Source organism: Podarcis melisellensis, assembly GCF_964234715.1.
Source record: "Podarcis melisellensis genome assembly, chromosome: 5".
Classification (NCBI taxonomy): Eukaryota; Metazoa; Chordata; class Lepidosauria; order Squamata; family Lacertidae; genus Podarcis; species Podarcis melisellensis.
In genome coordinates this window covers 71,526,710-71,549,036 of record NC_138537.1, presented here as the reverse complement: position 1 = coordinate 71,549,036, position 22,327 = coordinate 71,526,710, and the positions used below count along the sequence as shown (strand labels likewise).

Below are 22,327 nucleotides of genomic sequence, written 5' to 3'. Positions count from 1 at the left end.
TGATGATGAAATCTCATCTAAATCTGGCTCTGGGTGCTGGCAGGTCCTGACATGATACAGTTTTAGCTTCTATAGGACAGAAGTATACAGTGGACCGTGCCTCCATTGTCCTTTTGCTCCCAGTAAAAAAACAATGCAAGGATTAGACTATTGCAAGTTTTAAATGGTGTTAAAGAGGAGTCCAGTAGGCATACTTTCTACATAGTACTTTCATTTATAGTGTAGAATTTTACTGAGTATAGAACAGTAAAAGTTCCCAGTGGGGAAAAATTGCAGTATGTGTTAATGAATATCAACAATAAATGAAAACCTACCATAGAGAAAGGGGTGTAATAAAAAACAAAAACAAAGGGCAAAGACTCTGGAGACAGTTTCACTTAATTAACTTACGCAAACATATATGTTTACTGTTTGTACATATTTTCAACACTATCCTTTAATTTAATTTGGGAGTGTTTAAAAAAGGCAGTGAGGGGCTGCAGGGTAAGAAAAATAAAACAGGGTTAAATAAATTTCACCTCCAGATAATCACTTGAAAAAGTGCATTAAGTAAAAGATATCTGTTATATCCTGAAGTATTCACCAAGTGTCACAGGCCTATGGGCACTCCAAATGTACACTTACAGTATCTTGAAAAAAGTACACAACCCCTAAGTGAAATGTTCAACCTCAATTCATTTTGTAGAAGCAGGATCTAAAAAGCTTTGCTGATCTCCAAATAACTGTCCTTTGGGGACCATTTCACAAATTACACAGGGGCAAACCAGGGTTTGCTACTGAACATAAAATCAAGAGAGAGCTGCAGCCGATCACATGACCCTGAGAAGTATATGTGTGAAATATATATTTGCAAACATGTGTTTGTCACATTCACACTTTACGTATTTTAGCTGCACACTTTTAAAACTTTGGTGTGTGCCTAAAATAGTAAGTGTAAATTGGTTCTTGATTATATCTGAAAAAACTGTATATTCAGGATATAATTTTATTTTCTCTATTCTTCCAGTGCATGCTATAGCAACATACCTGCGGAAGTTCTTGTTCTCATGGGGCACCCACTGCTTAATCCAGCTCACTAACTAGTAGCTGAAATAGCCCTAAGCAACATCTTTGACACTTTATATTCTCATTAAAAAAATGTCAACCTAAATATGTCGATGTCACAGTACAGGTTTCTGATCTCTACAGTTATTCTTATTCCAGTACATATACAAAAAACAAGCATGTTGGTGCAAGCCAAAGTTTAAAACGTTTAACAGCAACTAATAACTATGGGTGCCTAGTAAGTTCATGTCCTATTCTTAGGAAATGTTCAGTCCTCTTGAATTAAGTTGGTTGAAATGGAACACTTTGGAGTGTAAAACAAAGGCACCTTAGAACTAAAGCACTCATTGGCCTGGTTCAGATGAATCAAGGTCATCATTGCAACAAACCACAGTTTGCTGCCACATGAACAAGTGGCAAGCTGGACCACTTCCTTATTCTCTCTCCCCTCCCCTTCCCTGCTCTCCTTCCCCATCTAGCTGCAAAGAAAAGTTAGTGGATTTTAAAACCACAGCTTCCTGTGATAATCTGATCCTTATCTGCACTCTTTGTAGGGAGTCCTGAAAGCTACCATTTCCCAATTCAAATATCACCAGAAACTATGGTTTAAGCAATCAGGAAGAATCCTTGCAGCCAAGTACACAAGAGAAAGGGAAAATAAAACTAAGCATTGTGCGGAGGAAGTGAATACAGAGAGGGTTTTCACCCTATCTCATAATGCTTAAACTACGAGCCAAAAAACATGTTCACATAGCACAGAGTTAAATCTATGAACTTGCTATCACAAGATGTAGAGATAGCCACAAATGTAGATGGCTATAAAAGAGGTTTAGACAAACCCATAGTCGCTTGGCCCTCCAAATGTTTTGGGACTACAATTCCCATCATCCCTGACCACTGGTCCTGATAGCTAGGGATGATGGGAGCTGTAGTCCCAAAACATCTGGAGGGCAAAGTTTAGCTATGCCTGCCATAGAGGATAAGGCTATTAATGGCTACTAGCTACTTCCACTGTTGAAGGGAGAATGCCCTTCAATACCAGTTGTTAGGAATCACAAGTGGGGGAGAGTACAACTGTACTGAGGTTCTCCTTGCAGGCTCCTCATGGGCATTTGGTTGGTCATAGAGAGAACAGGATAATAGACTAGATGGGCCTTTGGTAGGATCCAACTGGGCTTGTCTCATGTGCTTAAAAGAAAGAGGAAGGAAGGGCTCAAGCTCATTGTCACTCTGGAACACAGCATCACTAGGTGCAGCACTCTTGTTACATGTAGCCATTATCAACTTCTAGATTAGAAAAGACAAGTCAATTGTTCAAAACATAAATTAACAGAGATGGAGAACTGTACAGTCCTAAAATGGAAGAAAGTCCCAGTACAGATATGATTGCAGCCTGAGCCCTAAAACATTATGGAACTCATAGAACAGAGCCATGCAGATCTGCATGGCAACACAGCCCTAAAAATAGAAAACTTTATAGACACTGAGATCCCTGATAAACAATGGCCATATATTTACAAATATGGCTCATATACTGTGTTTCTATAAGCTCTCTATATAATAAGATGTGTTTTTTAGTTCCTTGTCCCTGCCAGATCTAAAAGGATTTATCTGACATATTCAAATTAACAATGGCAATGTGAAATGGTTGGTGTTTTAAAATCAAGTCATATTGCATACATTTCTGTAGTATATTAGGAAAAATGTTGGAATGCACAAATGAATTCACCCCTTGAGAGTTGTTAACTTAGACATTAATATGCTTTGGGGGAATTTAATAACTACAGCAAAACTGACCACTTTCTTAAAACAAGAAAGCGAACATAGTGCCGCTGAGAAGATATGGCTAATTAATATTGGGACCCTAATAGAGTTGAACAAACTTAACTCTTAAATGGTTGTATAACAATGAAGCCTTTTAACAGAATTGTAATGTTCTGTGACCATAGTATAAAATGTGAGCTATCAATGAGGGCCTGAGGCAAATGGAATTATTTCTATTCCGATACTAGATGAGGTAAAATTGGAAAAAAGGGCGTATCAAATACATGTAAAATTGAATCAACTCTTAAATATATTTTGTTGGTACAACTCCTCAGAAAGTCCACATGAAGGATTTTGTTAGTTATTAACTGTAATTATGGCCTGCTTTACCCCATGAGCTCAGGACAGGTAATAACAGTAAGCTAGCAACTCTACCCTATCCCTGTCCACCCATACCAGTTTAAATAAAATGTTTTATGTTGCCGAAAAGAGCTTCATAGTCTAAAACCAGCACCTTGCATTGCACCCAGAAGCTAACTGATAACCAGTGCTCAACAGCCAAATAACTTATTGCCTTTGGTTCATCCTCCCCAAAGACTTAGGGGGCGGGGGGCGGGAATAGTGCTTTGCATCAGCTGACAATTATGGGTAATTTTCAAGAGCAGTCCCAGGAATGAAACTTTGAAGTATTATATACAATAGCATGGCCTGTGAGCCTGCCCTTAAAGGAAGAGGCTGTTTCTTTCAGATGTTAATCCACCTAACAACATGGATGGAGGTCTCTTGCTGCATAACTCTCAGGCCACTGCACAGGGCTCTGGCAAGAGTCAAAATAAATGTAACTTAGTCTGCCGCTAAGTTAAAAACAAGGCATTAAAAAGCTGAGAGCAGAACAGGTTCAAGAGAAAAAGCCAGATTACTTACACAGACAACTATCTGGGCTATGCTAGGAATAAAGGGACAATTGTCTAACAAGATCTAGTAAGATAAAACTGACCCTTGCTTCTGGGTTTCGACCTCAACTGTCTTGCTTTCCTACCTTGTTTTCTCTCTAAATCTTTTATTCATTAAATAAATGATTATGGTAACATTAATACATTTAAGAAAATATATCCATAGTACTTTGCATGCAACTGCAGTAACCAGCACTTGTAATGTATTTGTATATATGACAAGTAATGTATATATTTTACACACACACACTCACACACACACAACTTTCAAGTACTGGTTAGTGTGGTTATATAGAGATTTATATTGTTTTATATGTGCATTTATAATGCTTTAAAATACTTGTGAAGTCTAAATGATATGCTTCCACATGTGTGACACACAGAAAGATAGTGCCTCCTGTGTTCTGTGATCAGGTCCTAGACTTAGAGAAAACATACACATACCACCATGTCAAATTTGGCCTTTAATACCTACCCCTGCTCTAGGTGGGATAAATCTAAATAAGAAAAGCCATCAAAAGCCACAGACTTCTCATGGAACTATCCCATTGTAGAATGAATGGAAGAGATTTCCTGTTAAAACAACATACTTTTCCATGTATCTAAGAGAATGTTTTTGATAAACAATGGGAGCTTATATAAGCAAGGAGTCCTGAGGTAGTACAGTTCTTCACTATCTGTGCCTCTAGAATAACATCTTTGAAATTATCCCAATCCAAAAGATCTCCCTCAATATGGACAGTTTAGAATACACTTTTCTGGGAGGGCTGTGAAACTTCTGGATACTAGAAGGTGAAGACAAAGTAAGGAAAAACTAAAAAGATCCTACACTAGATGGAAGGAGGAGCAAAGACATATCATCAGAGCAGTGTGTTTGTGACACTGGTGATAAATAATATGAAAAGATGGGTTGATCTGGACTTCATTTAAAAAAAATACAAACAAGTAAATAATATCAAGTAAAAAACTACAACAATGAAATACATACATAAAATAAAGGTCACCCAGTCTCCTAGAGAGAATAAACAACATGCAATCTCAACTGACCACAAATGAGATAATTATTTTATATTCCACTCAAAAGCTGCTGTCATTCAGAAGTGTTCTAATCAGATAACCTTCCTCTGCTCCCTAAACCATTTTCTGCTTTTCCAATTTTCTCAGAAAAGGACAATCTTGCTTCAGGTCACTGAAATCTGACTTACTATACAATAGGAAGGATGCATCTATCTTACTTCAGCTCCATGCCAGTTTCCCCACTGTTTACTACTAGTGCCTTTAACACAAGGCTGGATGTGTATCAGGATGAAAACAGGAACAGGAGAGTGTTTATTTAAACCCACAAATAGCAGTCTACTTAACTGGGAGGGGCTGGTGCTGGTGAGTGTGCTTGCACGTTCCTATGACCCTTGTGAGCAAAGCTGTCGGAAGTCCCCATAAGCAGCAGAAGAAGAAGAGTTTGGATTTGGTATCCCGCCTTTCACTCCCTTTAAGGAGTCTCAAAGCAGCTCACATTCTCCTTTCCCTTCCTCCCCCACAACAAACACTCTGTGAGGTGAGTGGGGCTGAGAGACTTCAAAGAAATGTGACTGGCCCAAGGTCACCCAGCAGCTGCATGTGGAGGAGCGGAGACGCGAACCCGGTTCCCCAGATTACAAGACTACCGCTCTTAACCACTACACCACACTGGTAGATGACAAAATGGAAGAAAGACTTATGCAAAATAAACCAATTGCAACAGAATGGAAAATACCACATTACAAGTGTGAATGGATGTCAGAATGGACTAAGGCACTTTCACACATCCCTGCTTCTACAAATTATTTCAGATTGCCTGTAAGAGGTGCACACAAACTACGTAGGTGTCCTTTGGAAGGGAGAGCTTCACTCCTGTCATACATGGACACCACAATCCTTCCGGCAGTTTCAATGTGATCTGCATTAAGTGGAATCCTTAAGGCTGAAGAAAACAACCAAACATGCATGGATAATTAATAGATCTGTCATCTTTAGTCATCATCTTACTCTAGTTGGGAATGAGAAGCAACATCCTATGGGAAGTGTATGTTGCCACCGGCTAACTAATTGTTAGATACTGTGACTAAAAAAAAGCACTACATTTGTTAGAGTTACTGCCAAACCATGGAAGACAAAAGGAATGCTAAATGAGAGGATGTTGTTCCAAAAGCTTCCAAAACAAGGTTGAAATTGCACAAAACTATCAAGAAATCATTCTTGCTGAGCTTTCAGTTTCTGTTTTCCTCCATAGTTCCCTCCTTGTTGCTCCAAGTTTAAACGCTCTCTTGTTATAGTTCAGAATTTATCTGGTTAAATTCCCTGGTGTGTGTCACCTGCTGACGTCAGCTTACAGCTGGGCGGAGACAGAAGCTTTAGAAGCTGGGCGGGACTATTCCCTGTTGTTCAGTCCCCCTGTGACTCTGAGGGGAGAAGGATGTTCCCTCTGTGTATCTGAGAGGGAGACATGTTTGCAGCAATGGCTGCCAGCAGTGACGGACTTTGATGCTGAAATGTTGTAATAAAGAGCTGTAAATAGACACACCTGTCTATGTGTGCTTACAAGGAGTGAGACTGCTTTACACGCTGTGTTCTACTCTGCTAAAAGCCGTGACTGAGAAGAGACAGCAGGAGTTATTGCGCAGCTTGGGAGGAAGCGTGCCGGACCGCTGTAAGTGATTGATTGGGATCGTATAGCTGTCTGAAGTCGCGGCTCTATCGATCAAGGGCCAGATCGATATATTCGCACAGGTTATGGGAGGTCAGCCAACGCTCGTAAAGCAGTCGGTGTGAGCTCCAGGAATGTCTTTGAAGTCAGCGGTCTGCGGCTGAGGAGCGGAACGGGAGCTGACTGGGTGCCGGAGAGCAAGAATGATTAATTGCCTGCTTCCGAGAGGCAATGAGAGCTTCTGATACAGAGAGCTGGCTGGAAGCTGAGAAGCAGCTGGAGCTAAAAGCAGCTGGAATCGTTACTCCAAGCAAGGGAGAGCCGCAGGAGCTGGTACTGAGCACTGAGTACGGAGTAAGTACAGCTTGAGGGGCCCCTTGGGAGAACGGGAGAACGGGAGAAGATGGCTGAAAGCCAGGATATACCGGTGGAGCCTCTAACTCTAAAGAGTTGGGCAACGTGGTCCAGAAAAATAAGGGGGTTGTTCTTGGTTGAAGGGCTCTGGGAAGCAAACCAGTGGGAGCCAAAAGAAATACCCCTTGGCTGGCCAGCAGCTGAAGCAGGCTGTGGGGCTGTGTTGGCTGAAGATAGCCAGAGACTGCAACAAGAGCTGAATATGCTCAAAGCATGCGTTCATGCATCGCTGAGACCTCATTTGGAGGGCATAACGACAGCGTGGGCTGCCTGGAATTTGCTGAAGGGCTTGTGTGAGGCGTCAGCGAAAGGCCAGAGCCCTGGAGGAAGCCCTGGAGAGGCTGAAGGATGCCCAGAAAGCCCAATGGGGGCTGGGACAGTGTTGGGGAGCTGTTGTAGTGCTTCTACACGTCTGTGTGATGGACTGAGTCCTGGAGAGGCTGGACTGGCAGGCCCTGTTCCCGATGGATTGGCCTCTAGGAGCGCTAGTGAGCAGATCGGGGGGGCGAAGAGTTCCAAAGGCAAGTTTAAAGAGCTTTCGCTTTGTGCTGAAGCGGAGAGCAGCTTCAGGGGGGGCCAGGCTGGTGGGAGGCGCCGTTCCAGAAGGAGGAAGGCCAGGCCAGCTGGCAGGAGCCCCGGGCAGTGTTTTTCCACTGGAGTTCAACGTCGGCGTGGCAGTTGCCCCCACCGGAGCAGAGAGCCGAGGCAGGATGTTTGCAAAGACTTTTCCCATGGGAACCAGGCGGGTTTCCATGGCAACAGGCCTGGGAAGACAGGCAGGCGTGGAGCTGAGCCAGGTGGTCGTGGTAAACAGCAGGGAGAAGAGTCTTATCAGGTTTCTGCGAGTATGGCAGTGTTCGAAGACGGCCGAGTGGAAAATCCCGAGATGGCCTTTGTAATAGACTCTGCAGCTAACCGCAACATGGTTCCAGAGACCCCTGCAGTCGAGATGTGGAATTGCACGGCAGTTCCGAAGGGACAGACTATTAAGTTCGCGAATGGACAGAAAACTAGAGTTACTAAGTTCGCTAATGCCTATCTTTCTGTTTTGCAGGAGGCGGTGGATTTTTGTATTGTTCCAGAGATTCATCACTGTTTGTTATCTGTGCCTTATTTGTTAAGTAAGGGGTTCAAAGTTTGTTTTGAAAATGATGTCTGCACAATCTCCAGAGGAGGGAGGTTACTGGCCAAAGTGCGGAAGGGACAGAATGATCTTTTCATTCTTAAAACGTCTCTTGGAGGTGAGGGGAAGGTTGAGAAAGCACAAGCGTTGCGTGCTACAGTTCCCAACCAGCGTGCTACAATTCCCGCTCATAATGTTACGTGTGCATGCGTATGGCATCAGAGAACGATTCACAATCCTTTAGAGGATTTGCAGGCGCTACCTGAGGTTGTTACAGGTTGTAAGATTAGAAATTGTCAAAGTGCCATTAATTGTGCCACTTGCAAGCAAGCAAAGGTGAGAGGGTGCAGTTACCCAAAGGTGGAACGTGTAGCCACCAAACCTTTTGAGCTTGTTCACATAGATTTGTCCGGTCCTGTTAAGGAACCAAGTCTAGGGGGGGCCAGGTTTCTGCTAACTTTTCTGGATGATTTCTCGCAGAATTCCTGGGCTCACGGTCTCAAATCCAGGGAGGATGCAGCACAGCTGATCAAGAGCTGGATTGAGGGGGTGGAACTAAGGTTTTCCACCAGGGTTCAAGCGATCATCAGTGACAGAAATGCTAAGTACACTGGTTCTGCTTTGCAGAAGTTCTTTCAACAGAAAGGGATACGTCACACAGTTATTTCACCCCAGCAAGGGGGGGTGGCAGAGCTGAGAAGTGGAGCTCTGGTTAAGGCTGCACAGGTGATGCTGAAAGAAGCCAGGCTACCTCCTAAGTTTTGGCTGGAGGCTACGAGGGCTGTGTCATTCACCTGGAATCGTGTCTACAACTCACTGGTAGGTGACACACCGTTCTCTTTGTTAAATGGCCGAAAACCCCAGGTTCACTTTCTGCGGACGTTTGGGACTCCTGCGCTTGTCTCTGTGCCTAAGGCTTTGCAAGGGCCAGATGGAGCCAAAGTCCAGAAAATGATATTCTGTGGGTATGAGCCAGAAGCCCGTGCATGGCGATTTGCTTACCCGTCAGGTGATCAGAGTAAGGTGCTGATCAGTAAACACGCTGAGTTCTTAGAGGAGGAGGTAAAGTCAAAGACTCCTGTCAGGCGTGATGTTCTCTCAGAATGTCTCTCTGATCCAGAAGACAGTTCTGATGAGGCAGAGGAAGAAGAGGCTGAGGCTGCTGATGACGACCAGGTCACTGACCAGGGTCAGGAGCAGGATAGGGCATCTCCACAAGCTGTTAAGAGACTGCCCAAGAGTGAGCCTAGTTCTCCTGTGAGTGTGATGGAGAGGATTCGAAGACGCTTTAAGTCAGAAGGAGAATCCCGTGATGCAGAGGACACACTTGCTGATCAAAGTGAGTCAGAGGGAACACCTGAGTTTGTGCCTAGGAGGTCCAGTCGCACAACTAAAGGTATCCCACCAGAGAGGTACCAGGCCACAGGTGCGTGGGTAAGTTTCGCACAGTGTGATTCTGAGAGTTGTGAGGTGGTTCCACAAATGCCAAACAGGTTTGCCAAGGGAAGGCGCAAGGCATTGGGGAAGGGATTGATCTCACAAGGTGTTACTGAAGATGTTGCACAGGTATCACGCAGGGACACAAGGGGGGGTGTTATAGTTCAGAATTTATCTGGTTAAATTCCCTGGTGTGTGTCACCTGCTGACGTCAGCTTACAGCTGGGCGGAGACAGAAGCTTTAGAAGCTGGGCGGGACTATTCCCTGTTGTTCAGTCCCCCTGTGACTCTGAGGGGAGAAGGATGTTCCCTCTGTGTATCTGAGAGGGAGACATGTTTGCAGCAATGGCTGCCAGCAGTGACGGACTTTGATGCTGAAATGTTGTAATAAAGAGCTGTAAATAGACACACCTGTCTATGTGTGCTTACAAGGAGTGAGACTGCTTTACACGCTGTGTTCTACTCTGCTAAAAGCCGTGACTGAGAAGAGACAGCAGGAGTTATTGCGCAGCTTGGGAGGAAGCGTGCCGGACCGCTGTAAGTGATTGATTGGGATCGTATAGCTGTCTGAAGTCGCGGCTCTATCGATCAAGGGCCAGATCGATATATTCGCACATCTCTCACCATCAGCAACATGGTCGCCATAATTTAGAGTCTCTGTATGGTGCTTGCCTATCCTGTGAGCATTTAAAGATCTCCATAGCACTTCTCCCCAACTTATATTGAGGTAAGAGACCACATCTTCCTTTGTTTTCAGGATATGAAAACAATGGCACATCGACTGGCTGGGGACAGTAGTAGACAACAATGTCTTTAGCCATTATGAATCATTATTACATCACTGGACTGTTGCTAGAGAATGGTGGAGGTTACCAAGCTATCACCTTCGCAGACCCTCCAAGTATCCCTATTTTCCAGAGACATCCCTGATTTAAAAAAGCCGTCCCAGTTTCTGATTTGATCCCAGAATGTCCCAATTTTCCTTAGGATGCCCCTATTTTCATGGGAGAAATGTTGGAGGGTATGGTGTTATCTAACCCCCCGAGCCATCTGAAGGCAATCCTGCATGGGGATTTTTTAAAATGTTTAATAGTTTATTATGTTTTTATATATGTTGGAAGCTGCCCAAAGTGGCTGGGGCAACCCAGTAAGATGGGTGGTGTAAAAACAGTAAAATTATCATTATGGAATCGGATGTCCCTATTTTCATTGGAGAAATGTCGGCGGGTATGCCTGTAGCCTATAAATTTGATCCAAATTGGCTTTATCTTAGGCATCAGTTCTGTTTGGTGTGCTGGAGACCAAAATAGAAGACAGGCCTTCTGATACCATATATTTATTATTTGCCTCCAAGATCCAGGTAAGGTGACCAGATGAAAAAGAGGACAGGGTTGCTACACCTTTAGCAGTTGGTTTGAAAAGATAGAATTCCATCAAGTATAGCTCATTATGCAAGCTGCACCTTCTGAAATTCCCTCTTCTATACAACTCCAGGGGCATTCACACATTACATTCAACAAGCATGCAGTGTATATGTACACAATAGTTGAGTTGTACATATCTAATGTTCAATGAGTGTAGAGTTTTGTACCTGTGTACACTGTAGCTGAGCTAGATTAATCCACAAGTGTGCACTCTTTCACACAAACATGGATGGAGACAGTTTGTACCTGTGTTCAGCATAACATGGGAAGACAACTTATTAAAGATGAAGGAGCCCTGTCTTGATCTGCATCTGCTCACCCTGGTACCAGGGGTGCACTATTCACTCAGGAGTCCATGTTGTGAAAGATTCTACTCTCATGTGAACACTCAGCAGAGACAGGCAGGTTCAAAGGCAACTTTCTTTTTTTTCAGAATAATACATAGAAATCTATATGGCAGCTAAGCAAAGCCTTCTACTCGGTCCCAACATGCCTGACCCAAAAATAAAATGAAGTTGAGCCATGCCCAGTGGGACTAAATCACACCAGGCAAGTATCAGAGGGGGAAATGAAATGTTCCATTACAGGCTCATTAAAGAGATATTCAACATGCCACAGTTACAATACCAAGGGGACTTTTTGCCTCTCATTATAGTCGATAAGCTAAGGAAACCTGGAAGTGTGTTCAGACTGTCCAAGGTGTTTCTCAGAGGTAACTGTATACTGAGTGGTACTTTAATAAAATGCTTATATGCTGCTTTTCTGATGCTTTCATTGGTTTACACTGCAACCCAAAAGCCCAAAATAATTTGAAAAACAATATATTACTAACATCAGCAACAGCATAAAAGCAGGGACAGAAAATACTGAGAACGATATTGTCAACTGAAACCTTGACGGAAGAGATTTGCCTTAAATTGAATTTGCAATCAATATTGGAGCATATGCTCCAAATACATCTGGGCATATGATAGAAGTGATCTTGAAGAATGAACAATGGTGTACTAATGACTTTTCTAGTATATATTAAGGTTTGACTTGATGAAAAATGGCTTATTTGAATGCTAGAGTTGTGGAAGGTAATTGATTTTTAAATCCCTTGCGTGATCATTTTGGGTTCCTGGATAACTCATAAAACATTCCCACATTTGTCCAACTAGCTTTATATGGAATTTCCACCAGTTAAACTGTATCAAAAGTCCAGCTGATCAACAGTTACACACTTACCCATTTCCTATTACTAATATTTATTCCTTTCCATAATCTAGCCAACATAGTTTGCATGGGGTAACCTGTTAAGTGCTATTCTCTCCTTGTGGGTATAGATAAGACAGGCTTAAGTGCGAGGAAACAAATATGGCATGGAACTGGAGAAGAAATATTTCTAGAGTCTATCCACTGTGATTCTATTATTTTTCCTCTGATTTGGCTTATTACCAGAGCCCAATGTCTCTAACCTTAAAGTCTGAAATTAAATATGCTGATTTAATACTTCCTAGTTACCTTAGTTACTGCCTGGATCACTGTGGTGAAATCCCCGCTTTTTGCTTTTTAAAGACAGTCATTTGTTTCGTAACAAACTGGTCTATTGATTTGCAAAGGCTTGTAAACTTAATGACTAGGAAAGCCACTTATTTTAGTCCCATTCAAAGAAATCCCTGGAGCCACTCTAGTCTTGTTTGCAAATTAGTGAGCCCAATGCTATCCCCACTTACTCTAGATTTACAAGGCTTCCAAATTTACCAAGTGTAGCTAAACTCTAAAATTGGTTTGTTGGTCACATTTTTCTCTGCCACAAGTATTGAAAATCTTTTTTTTTTTGTACTTTACAGTGTTCCTTCTCAGAACACCAGTGTAACGATATGTGTTTTCTGTAACTTTGACACTGACTGGAAATGCAAGTAAGATGGGTGTGATGGGACGATGAGCTGCTTGTGCGTAAAATGCAAGTCCCTCAGAGTTTGATCAGGTTTTCAAACCTCTGCCTGTGACGGAGCCCCTCCAGCATGGCTGCGTCAATCACTAGTAGAATCCGAAAGTGGCTGCTTTCGGAATCGTTTCCAACATAAAAGCTCTTTAACGGAAACACGTCGTCTGGCCTCTCGGCGTGACAGTTTCCGGCGAGGTGTGGGTGTCCCTATAGGAGGTCCTGAGACCTCCCCACTGTTTTCGCTGGAAGCGTCTCTGAGCCATCCCTCCGACTCACTTTCCCTTGGAGTTCTTGCTCGCCCTCTACTGGTTCCCTCTTCCGCTGCTACTCCTCTCTCAACCTCAGTGAGCCTTTGCGCCCCCGGCGCTTTAGATGGCAGTTCCCTGACATCCACCTCCCCTCCAGGGCCCCCTTCACCCCCTCCCGTCTCCTCCCCTACTGGCGGTGAGGAGGTAAAACCCCTGAAAGAACCTCCTTCGTCTTCCGACGTCGCGAACACTTCCCTCCACTTGTTGCTGTTCCTACTCTCTCGGTAATCTTCGTCATCGGAGTCCACTCCCTCTTCCAACTCCGACTCCGCGAACCCTTCCATTTCCTCTTCCTCATCGGTGGTGCCGAAATACTCCCTCCTAAACCTTGCTATCGGCTGAGGTTTCCTCGGGAACCTTTGGTGGAACGTTTCTGTTAAAACCTCGTCATTGACTTCCTCTGCATTCACCCAGGTGTTTTCTGACTCCGGTTCCCCTTCCCACGCCACCAAATACTCCACCTGATTTCCCTTCCACCTGGAATCGAGGATTTCCGCTACATGGTTGCGGCGTTCCCTCTCTTCCAAGGCTGGTCCCCTGACGTACTCCCCTTCACGTCCCCCCCTGTATGGTGACAGTAACGACCTGTGGAACACTGGGTGCAATTTCATGTGGTTGGGTAATCGGAGTTTGAAAGCTACCGGGTTGACCTGCTGAATGACCTCAAAGGGTCCCAATCTTCTGGGCCTCAATTTCTTACAACCCCCTTTGAACGGCAACCCTTGGGTTGACAACCACACTTGATCCCCCACCCTTATGGTTTCACCTTCCCTTCTGTTCTTGTCTGCCTGCTTCTTATATTGTGCCTTAGCCCTTTCTAAGTTGAGCTGGAGCTGATGATGGATCGCTTCCATCTCTTCTACAAAATGTTCAGCCGCTGGGACGCTCCATCTCTCCCCTCCTTCCCCTGGAAATGCCCTGGGGTGACACCCGTAATTAGCCAAAAAGGGACTCATCCCTGTGGACACATTCTCCGCATTATTGTAGGCAAATTCTGCCAACGCCAACTTTTCGACCCAATCGTTCTCTCTGTCATTGACATAACACCTCAGATATTGTTGAAGAATGCCATTTGCTCTTTCCGCCTGCCCGTTGGTTTCAGGGTGCCGGGCAGTTGAAAAATTGACTTCCACGTGCAGCAAGCTCATGAGCTTCCTCCAGAACCTGGAAGTAAATTGTTTGCCGCGATCTGAGATCACCCTCAAGGGAGCCCCGTGCAACCTAAAGATGTGTTCTACAAACAACTTCGCTGTTTCTTCCGCTGTGACTGCATGTGAGCATGCTACAAAGTGGCACATCTTAGTTAACAGGTCTACTACTACCATGATGGCTGTTTTCCCCTTGGACTTTGGCAGATCCGTCATAAAATCTATTGATATCGCTTCCCAAGGCCGTTCTGGTGTGGGTAATGGTTCTAATAACCCTGCCGGCGCCCTTCTTTCCCCTTTGGCTCGCTGACATTGGTCACACCCTCTTACATACTCCCTTACATCTTCCCTCACCTTGGGCCACCAAAATTCCCTGGTAACCAACCACATGGTCTTGTGTTGTCCAAAATGTCCCGCCGTGGGGCTATCATGCAACTGCTTGAGTACTCTCCCCCTCAATTCACCTTCGGGTATATACAGTGCCCCTTTGTAATACAATGCCCCATTTCTTTCCTCAAAACCTCCGGGGCTCTCGCCCTCCCCCCTGAGACCTCTGAGCTTATCCTGGGCATATTCATCATTTTCCGTTTCCTCTACCAGTTCTCGTTGCCCCACCAGCGCCGCCCCACACACCCAGCGGTCCTCAGGGATGACATGTCTCTCTTCGATCACCCCCTCCCCTTCCCAATACTCTGGTTTGCGTGAGAGCGTGTCCGCCCTGACGTTTTCTGGGCCTGGCACATAACAAATTTCAAAGTTGAATTTGGAGAATTCCTGTGCCCATCTCACTTGTCGTTGGTTGAGCACTCGAGCTGTTCTCCAATACTCTAAATTCTTGCGGTCGGTGCACACTTGCACCTTGTGTTGTGCCCCAATTAATAAATGTCTCCACCTCCGGAATGCTTCGTGAATGGCAAGTAGTTCCCTGTCATACACCGTGTAATTCCTCTCGGATTTATTCAGCTTCCGCGAGAAGAAGGCACACGGTCTCCACTCCGACGCACTCCTCCCCGGTTGAAGAAGGACCGCCCCTACCGCCCGGTCGGATGCATCGGTTTCCACTCTCATGGGTTTTCGTAAATCCACATGCAGAAGTTGTTCTTCCGAGGCGAAAGCCCTTTTCAGTTCTTCAAAGGCTCGATCCGCCTCTACCGTCCAAACAAATTTCTTCTTGCTGCTGAGGCAGTCGGTGATGGGCGCCGTCAAGTGGGCAAAGTTCTTGATGAACTTCCGATAAAAGTTCCCAAACCCCAAGAATCTTTGCACGTCCTTCTTGGTCTTCGGTGTCTTCCATTCCAGTACCGCTTGGACCTTGCCTGGATCCATGGCCAATCCCTTGTCTGACAAGCGGTACCCCAGGAATTCCACCTCCTTGGTATGAAACTGGCACTTCTCCAGTTTCACCCACAGCTGGTTGGCTTGCAGCCTGCCCAACACTTCTCGAACGTCCCTCACATGCTGTTCCTCATCTTCCGAATACACCAACACGTCGTCTAAAAAGGCCACACAATTCTTGTAGAGCAAAGGTCCCAGAACGTGGTTTATAAAAGCTTGAAAACACGCGGAGCCCCCTTGTAGACCGAAGGGCATAACGAGGTATTCAAAGGCTCCCAAAGGGGTAAACATGGTGGTCTTCCATTCATCTCCCTTCCTTATGCGTATCAGATTGTACGCCCCCCGCAGGTCCAGCTTTGTAAAAATCTTTCCCTTCCTTACTCTGGTCAAAATGTCATCAATTCGGGGCATAGGGAAAGCCAGGGGCTCCGACACTGCATTGAGGGCCCTAAAGTCACACACCAGTCTCGGTTTGTCTGTGTTCTTTTTGTCCACAAAAAACACTGGGCTGCCCCCCACCGCTCGGGACTCTCTGATGAAACCTCGCTTCAGGTTTTTGTCAATGAACTCCCTCAGCTCCTGCATCTCCCTGTCTGACATGGCGTACAGCTTGCCTACTGGGAGTTGGGCCCCAGGGAGTAGGTTGATTTGACAGTCAAAGGGTCTATGCGGTGGCAGTTTGTCTGCTTCCCTTTCGCTGAATACGTTGCTCAGATCTGCGTATTGCGGGGGCACCTTCCCTTTGTCCATTACTTCCATCCCGGCTAGGGTGACTCTGTCTCCTCCCGAAACCTTCCCCTCCTTGCAGTGTTCTAGGCAATGCGCTGACCCAAAGGAGACCACCCTCTGATGCCAGCCCACTAGCGGATCGTGTAGCGCCAGCCAGCTCATCCCCAAAATGATGGGCGCTCCTCCCAGGATGGCCACATTAAACGCTATCTGTTCGGTGTGCCTTGCCACCCTCATTATCATCGGGACAGTCTGTTGGCTAACTTCTCCCCCCAACAGCTCTCTGCCGTCAATCGTAGTCACCTGCAAGGGGTTACTTAAAGGGATGGTCTGTATCTGGTGCTCAGCTGCAAACTCCTTACTCATGAAATTACAGGAGCTGCCTGAATCCAAAAGCGCCTTGATCTTTAGTGGGTGTCCGTTTGGCAGTTCTAGTAACACCTCTATCACTAAAGCGGGTCTGGGAGGTTCCGGCATGGGCACTTTCACTGCTCTTTGGCCTGGCTGCTGTGCCCCGACGGTGGCAGCCAGGCGTTGGCTTTTACTTGCTCCTTGCCTTCCTCTTCCTTTCCCCCAACAGCTCCTGCCATCCCTTGCCATTCCTTTCTTTGTGGGCAGACTCTGGCAAAGTGCCCTGGCTGTTGGCAGAGATAACATCTCTTGGCGCTCCTTCCCTCCTTCTTCCGCCCGTCACTGGGATTTGAAACTGCGCGCGCCCGCGCTGTTCCAACTTCCATCGGCTCTGCCGGCGGGAAAGGTGGCTCTGGAATGTCTGGAATGCGGAACTCCCTCCAACGGTCTCCTTTCCCTTCCCGCTTTTCCAAAGCCCTCGCCTCCTGGCGCGCTCCTATGCACAGCGCAGATTTGGTTAACTGATCCATAGACTCCGCCCTGGGCCCCCGGGAAAGCTCATCTTTGACGGTTGAAGAAAGCCCCTCTTCGAAAAGCATTTGGATGGGCTCCGCCGATAGGTCCCACCCCAATTTATGAATCAGCATAGTAAACTCAGTCCAGTACTCACGGACAGATCTGCTTCCTTGCTGGCAAGCCATTAACTGCCTTCGCACCACCCCCTGCTCAATATCGCTGGAAAACATCAGGTCCATGGCACGAAAAAACTTCCTCGTGTCCTTTAGGATCTCATTATTCGCTGCCATCAGGGGTCTAACCCAATCCTTCGCCCCGGATTCGAGATGGCCAATCACAAAAGCCACTCGCGATTCCTCGTCGGGGAAGTCATCAAACTGCAAGTTTAGAGCGTATTGCATCTCTGTTCTAAAGGCATGATAGTTCCTGGGATCCCCCCCGAATTTCTGCACCAATCCTGGCACCTTTCTGGCGAGCGGGGTGGTTTTCTCCTTTCCCTTTTCTGCATCCTGAGCCCTCCTCTCCTCAAGCCTCGCCGTTTGCAGCGCCAACTGGATCTCCAACGCCCTGTACCTTTCTTCCAGGCTTGGACCCCCTCCAGCTGCTCCTGCTCCTCCGGTTCCGGCTGGGTTGCTCATGATGCTTCTCCCTGCACAAGCTGGCTTTCGGTGACTTTCGGATTGCTGTGATGGGACGATGAGCTGCTTGTGCGTAAAATGCAAGTCCCTCAGAGTTTGATCAGGTTTTCAAACCTCTGCCTGTGACGGAGCCCCTCCAGCATGGCTGCGTCAATCACTAGTAGAATCCGAAAGTGGCTGCTTTCGGAATCGTTTCCAACATAAAAGCTCTTTAACGGAAACACGTCGTCTGGCCTCTCCGCGTGACAGTTTCCGGCGAGGTGTGGGTGTCCCTATAGGAGGTCCTGAGACCTCCCCACTGTTTTCGCTGGAAGCGTCTCTGAGCCATCCCTCCGACTCACTTTCCCTTGGAGTTCTTGCTCGCCCTCTACTGGTTCCCTCTTCCGCTGCTACTCCTCTCTCAACCTCAGTGAGCCTTTGCGCCCCCGGCGCTTTAGATGGCAGTTCCCTGACAATGGGCATAGCAAAATAAATACATAATAGACCTGCAAATATTCTGTTGCATTTGCCTAAAACACAGTGGTCAGCATGCCCAGTGGTCATAGATAATGGGAGCTGTTTTCCAAAACATTTGGGGGACACCAAGTTGGGGAGGGCTAGTATATCAGACCACAGATAGATAGCGTAAATTCTATGCACGTTAGTTCAGAAGGAAGTCCGACTTATGTAATTAGGACTGAAGCTTTAAGCAGATATTTAAATATGAACCTCAATGATCAACAATAATCTTGTGTTGAATACAGTGGTACATCAGGTTAAGTACTTAATTTGTTCCGGATGTTCGTACTTAACCTGAAACTGTTCTTAACCTGAAGCACCACTTTAGCTAATGGGGCCTCCTGCTGCCGCCGCACCGCAGGAGCACAATTTCTGTTCTCATCCTGAAGCAAAGTTCTTAACCTGAAGCACTATTTCTCGGTTAGCGGAGTCTGTAACCTGAAGCGTATGTAACCTGAGGTACCACTGTATAGCAGCAGTGGCAAAACAAAAGTAACACAACCTGTGTTTCATAATGGAGAGCCTGCATCATCATTATTATTATTATTATTATTATTATTATTATTATTATTATTATTATTCTCCTCTAAATATGTGAAATTACTAGAAAACCAAAGATTGAAAAATGGAAAATGGTGGCATTTTAAAAATAAAAAAGTGGCAAATTTTCAAATTTACAAATACAAACATAAAATCTGGTGTTGCAAGACGCATCCAAATCTGAAATTAAGAACATGGAATATTGCCCACAAAATATTATTGAACTTAATAATTATGTTATAAAGGGCTTGCTAAAATAAGGAAGATGTGACAATCCACTGTCCCAAGCTGTATGTCACAAAGATTTTAATACCAATGTCCAGAATGAGGTTAGTCAAATGCTCAGTTTTCAGTGGCGTAGTTCACACATTACATTAAACCATATGTTACTTTAAACTGTAGTTTATTTTAACTACTTAAATAGCTCCAAACTTCTGAAAAGGAAGAACAGTTTATACATAAATAAACATGTTTCAGGGGCGACAAGCAAAGACAATCAAGTATAGTCAAAATTCCATAACTATCCAAATAATTTATTAACCAAAACAAATTATCCCAATATCTCTCAGGTGTAATATTCTTCCAGGGAAGCCAGGATGCACTGCAAAATAGATTTTTTAAAAACCCAGACAGTTTTAAATCCTTAACAGACAGAAGACCTCTCACAGCAAGATGGCAATGCAGTTCATTAGTATATATGTAAAACTATATTAGCCCCAAATTACAGGCAATCCAAATGGCATTGAACAGAATGTATTTACACATTAAATAACCCCAGTGCAAGCTATTACATTCTGCATGCAGGTAAAACCCATCATCAGTTTTATTTTCAACTTTTATAACCAGCCACTGGGGATTTATGTCTAGTCCAAGGCTTCTACAAAAATAAAATAATTTCACAAAAGGGTATTTTTTTAAACTAGTAAATTAACTTGAAATATCCTTTCTCTTAAATTTACAATAACTATAAATTTCTCTTTGCATTTTCCTAACATAGTATTATCAATCAATGGTTGAACTTCAAGTTATATAACTTCATTGTATTTTTAATAAACAAACAAATCTCTTTTTAAGTATCATGCTCACACTTCAACACAGCCGTACTTTAATTCTGCAAGGCAATATTTCCTATTTTAACATGCCAACAGCAACTCCTTGAATAATTTTAAGCTGCTCAGTGCCATGCTCGTTATCTGTAGTTTGTTTCCATGCTCATATGATACATGGAAACGATTGCATCATTTCAATTTTCACACACAATTGCACTGATTCTGAATCAAGGTGTTTCCAGTTTAACAGCTCCCTTTTGGAAGCATTCGGATGGCCCTATTTGGCATCAGGGGGTTTCCAGGCAAGGAACTATTTACTTGTCAATAATCGACAGCACAGTGTAGCATTAATCTGCTCTCACAATTCATAATTTGTGAATTGCTTCTAGATGCAGCCATTTATGGTGATATCGCCTCAAGAGAAAAAGATCCATGGTACATTTCCCTCCCTGAACCCCTGACTGAATTCATTCCAATTAGTAAAAATGAAATGTTTTCCTGAACCATTCTGCATATTATTCAAAGCTGAAGTCAAGAGTATTCCACAAGCCACTTCTATAAAACAACTCAATGAAATACACCAGAGGAGAGCGTCCATATTTATGCAGGATGGATGAAAAGACGGAAGAAAATCAGAAGGGAGAGCACACACATCTTTTTAATATAGTATATTTCACAATGACGTATTTCTATAGACATTTCCTATCATTTCTCCACTTACTGAAAAATATAAAATGGCACAACATTTTAAAAAAATGCTATCAGCTAACAGCAGCTGCTGTTCTCCTTTCACTACTCATTTTCTTTCTGGCATACAATCCCAACAGTTACTACTAACATGTCTTTCCCTAGGAGCAACATCTGGAAACCTCTAATATAAGGAGGCTTGTACTACCTCCAGTTCCTCTGCAATCAACACCTTTCACCCTCTGATATCAATAATATACAAATCTATGCTCCCTTTCATCCATCCTAATTATATGATTTATGCTGCAATCCTATACAAACTTCATTGAGAGGGGGGAAGGGAATGCATTGCACACCCAATCATCTTTCTGAACCTCAAACCTTCCCTAAACTATTGCTCATTCTCTCCTCTGCCTCCAATCATATCTGGACAGTACAACCAATCACAATCATCACTAGCTGGCACCTCTGTACCCAGGGTTAAAAAAAGAAAGAAAAGTAAAATACATTATTTTAAACAAGAAATTGAAAACCTTTCTAGTATGGGTGGCTCAAGATGAATGTCGGACCATTTCAATTTTCCTTTTTTCCCCCCTTCTCCCTCCTTTGATTATAAAGGGTAAAGGGACCCCTGACCATTAGGTCCAGTCGTGGACAACTCTGGGGTTGTGGCGCTCATCTCACTTTACTGGCCGAGGGAGCTTCCAGGTCATGTGGCCAGCATGACTAAGCCACTTCTGGCGAACCAGAGCAGTACACGGAAATGCCGTTTACCTTCCCTCCCGCCAGAGCAGTACCTATTTACCGTATTTTTTGCTCTATAAGACTCACTTTTTCCCTCCTAAAAAGTAAGGGGAAATGTGTGTGCGTCTTATGGAGCGAATGCAGGCTGCGCAGCTATCCCAGAAGCCAGAACAGCAAGAGGGATTGCTGCTTTCACTGCACAGCAATCCCTCTTGCTGTTCTGGCTTCTGAGATTCAGAATACTTTTTTACTTGTTTTCCTCCACCAAAAACTAGGTGTGTCTTGTGGTCTGGTGCGTCTTATAGAGCGGAGCGAAATATACGGTAACTACTTGCACTTTGACATGCTTTCAAACTGCTAGGTTGGCAGGAGCAGGGACCGAGCGATGGGAGCTCATCCCGTAGCAGGGATTCGAACAGCGACCTTCTGATGAGCAAGCCCTAGGCTCTGTGGTTTAGACCACAGCGCCACCCGTGTGATTATACACTAAGCAATTGAGAGTCTCTTGGAAATGCACTGGAAGGAACTGTCTGAAATAAGTGTGCACAGGATCACAACTTTACAGCACAATCCTAATCATGTGTACTCAGAAGTAAATGCTATTTAATTCAGTGGGGCTTAGTTCCAGGTAACTGGGGTTAGGATAGCAGCCTTAGTGAAGCAACTGCACCCTTCATGTGACCTTGGGTACTGTTATGCTCACTGGCCCTTCCAAAGCAACATGCTAGAAACAGTTGACAAAGCAGCCATGAAAATACTTGGTAAATGCTGGATCTTATTGAGCCAGTACAGTAGTAGCTGTCCATATTTTCTGCTATTTGTTAACTACAAACAATGAACAATTCTTATGAGCAACTTTTATTGTCTTTTATTATTGTTTTATTATTGTAGCTGTTTTTGTTTTCTTAAAATAAAATAATAAGAGTACCAGCAGAATTAGGATGCAAAAGGGTATACCCTACCTGAGATGGACCGGTGGTCTAAGTACGTACTTGCTTAAGTATTTCATATT

General features: G+C 44.5%; 1 protein-coding gene and 1 long non-coding RNA gene across 13 annotated transcripts in view; one reads left to right on the top strand and one right to left on the bottom strand.

Annotated features, from left to right (window-relative positions):
- CTNNA3 (catenin alpha 3) overlaps positions 1 to 22,327 on the bottom strand; it is a 564,841-nt gene that overhangs the window by 264,713 nt on the left and 277,801 nt on the right. The gene's annotated exons all lie outside the window — the stretch shown is intronic.
- On the top strand, positions 10,312 to 20,979 carry LOC309371286. Its single transcript, XR_014169014.1, has 3 exons — positions 10,312 to 10,439; positions 12,675 to 12,743; positions 20,274 to 20,979. It is a non-coding gene; the product is annotated as an uncharacterized lncRNA (long non-coding RNA).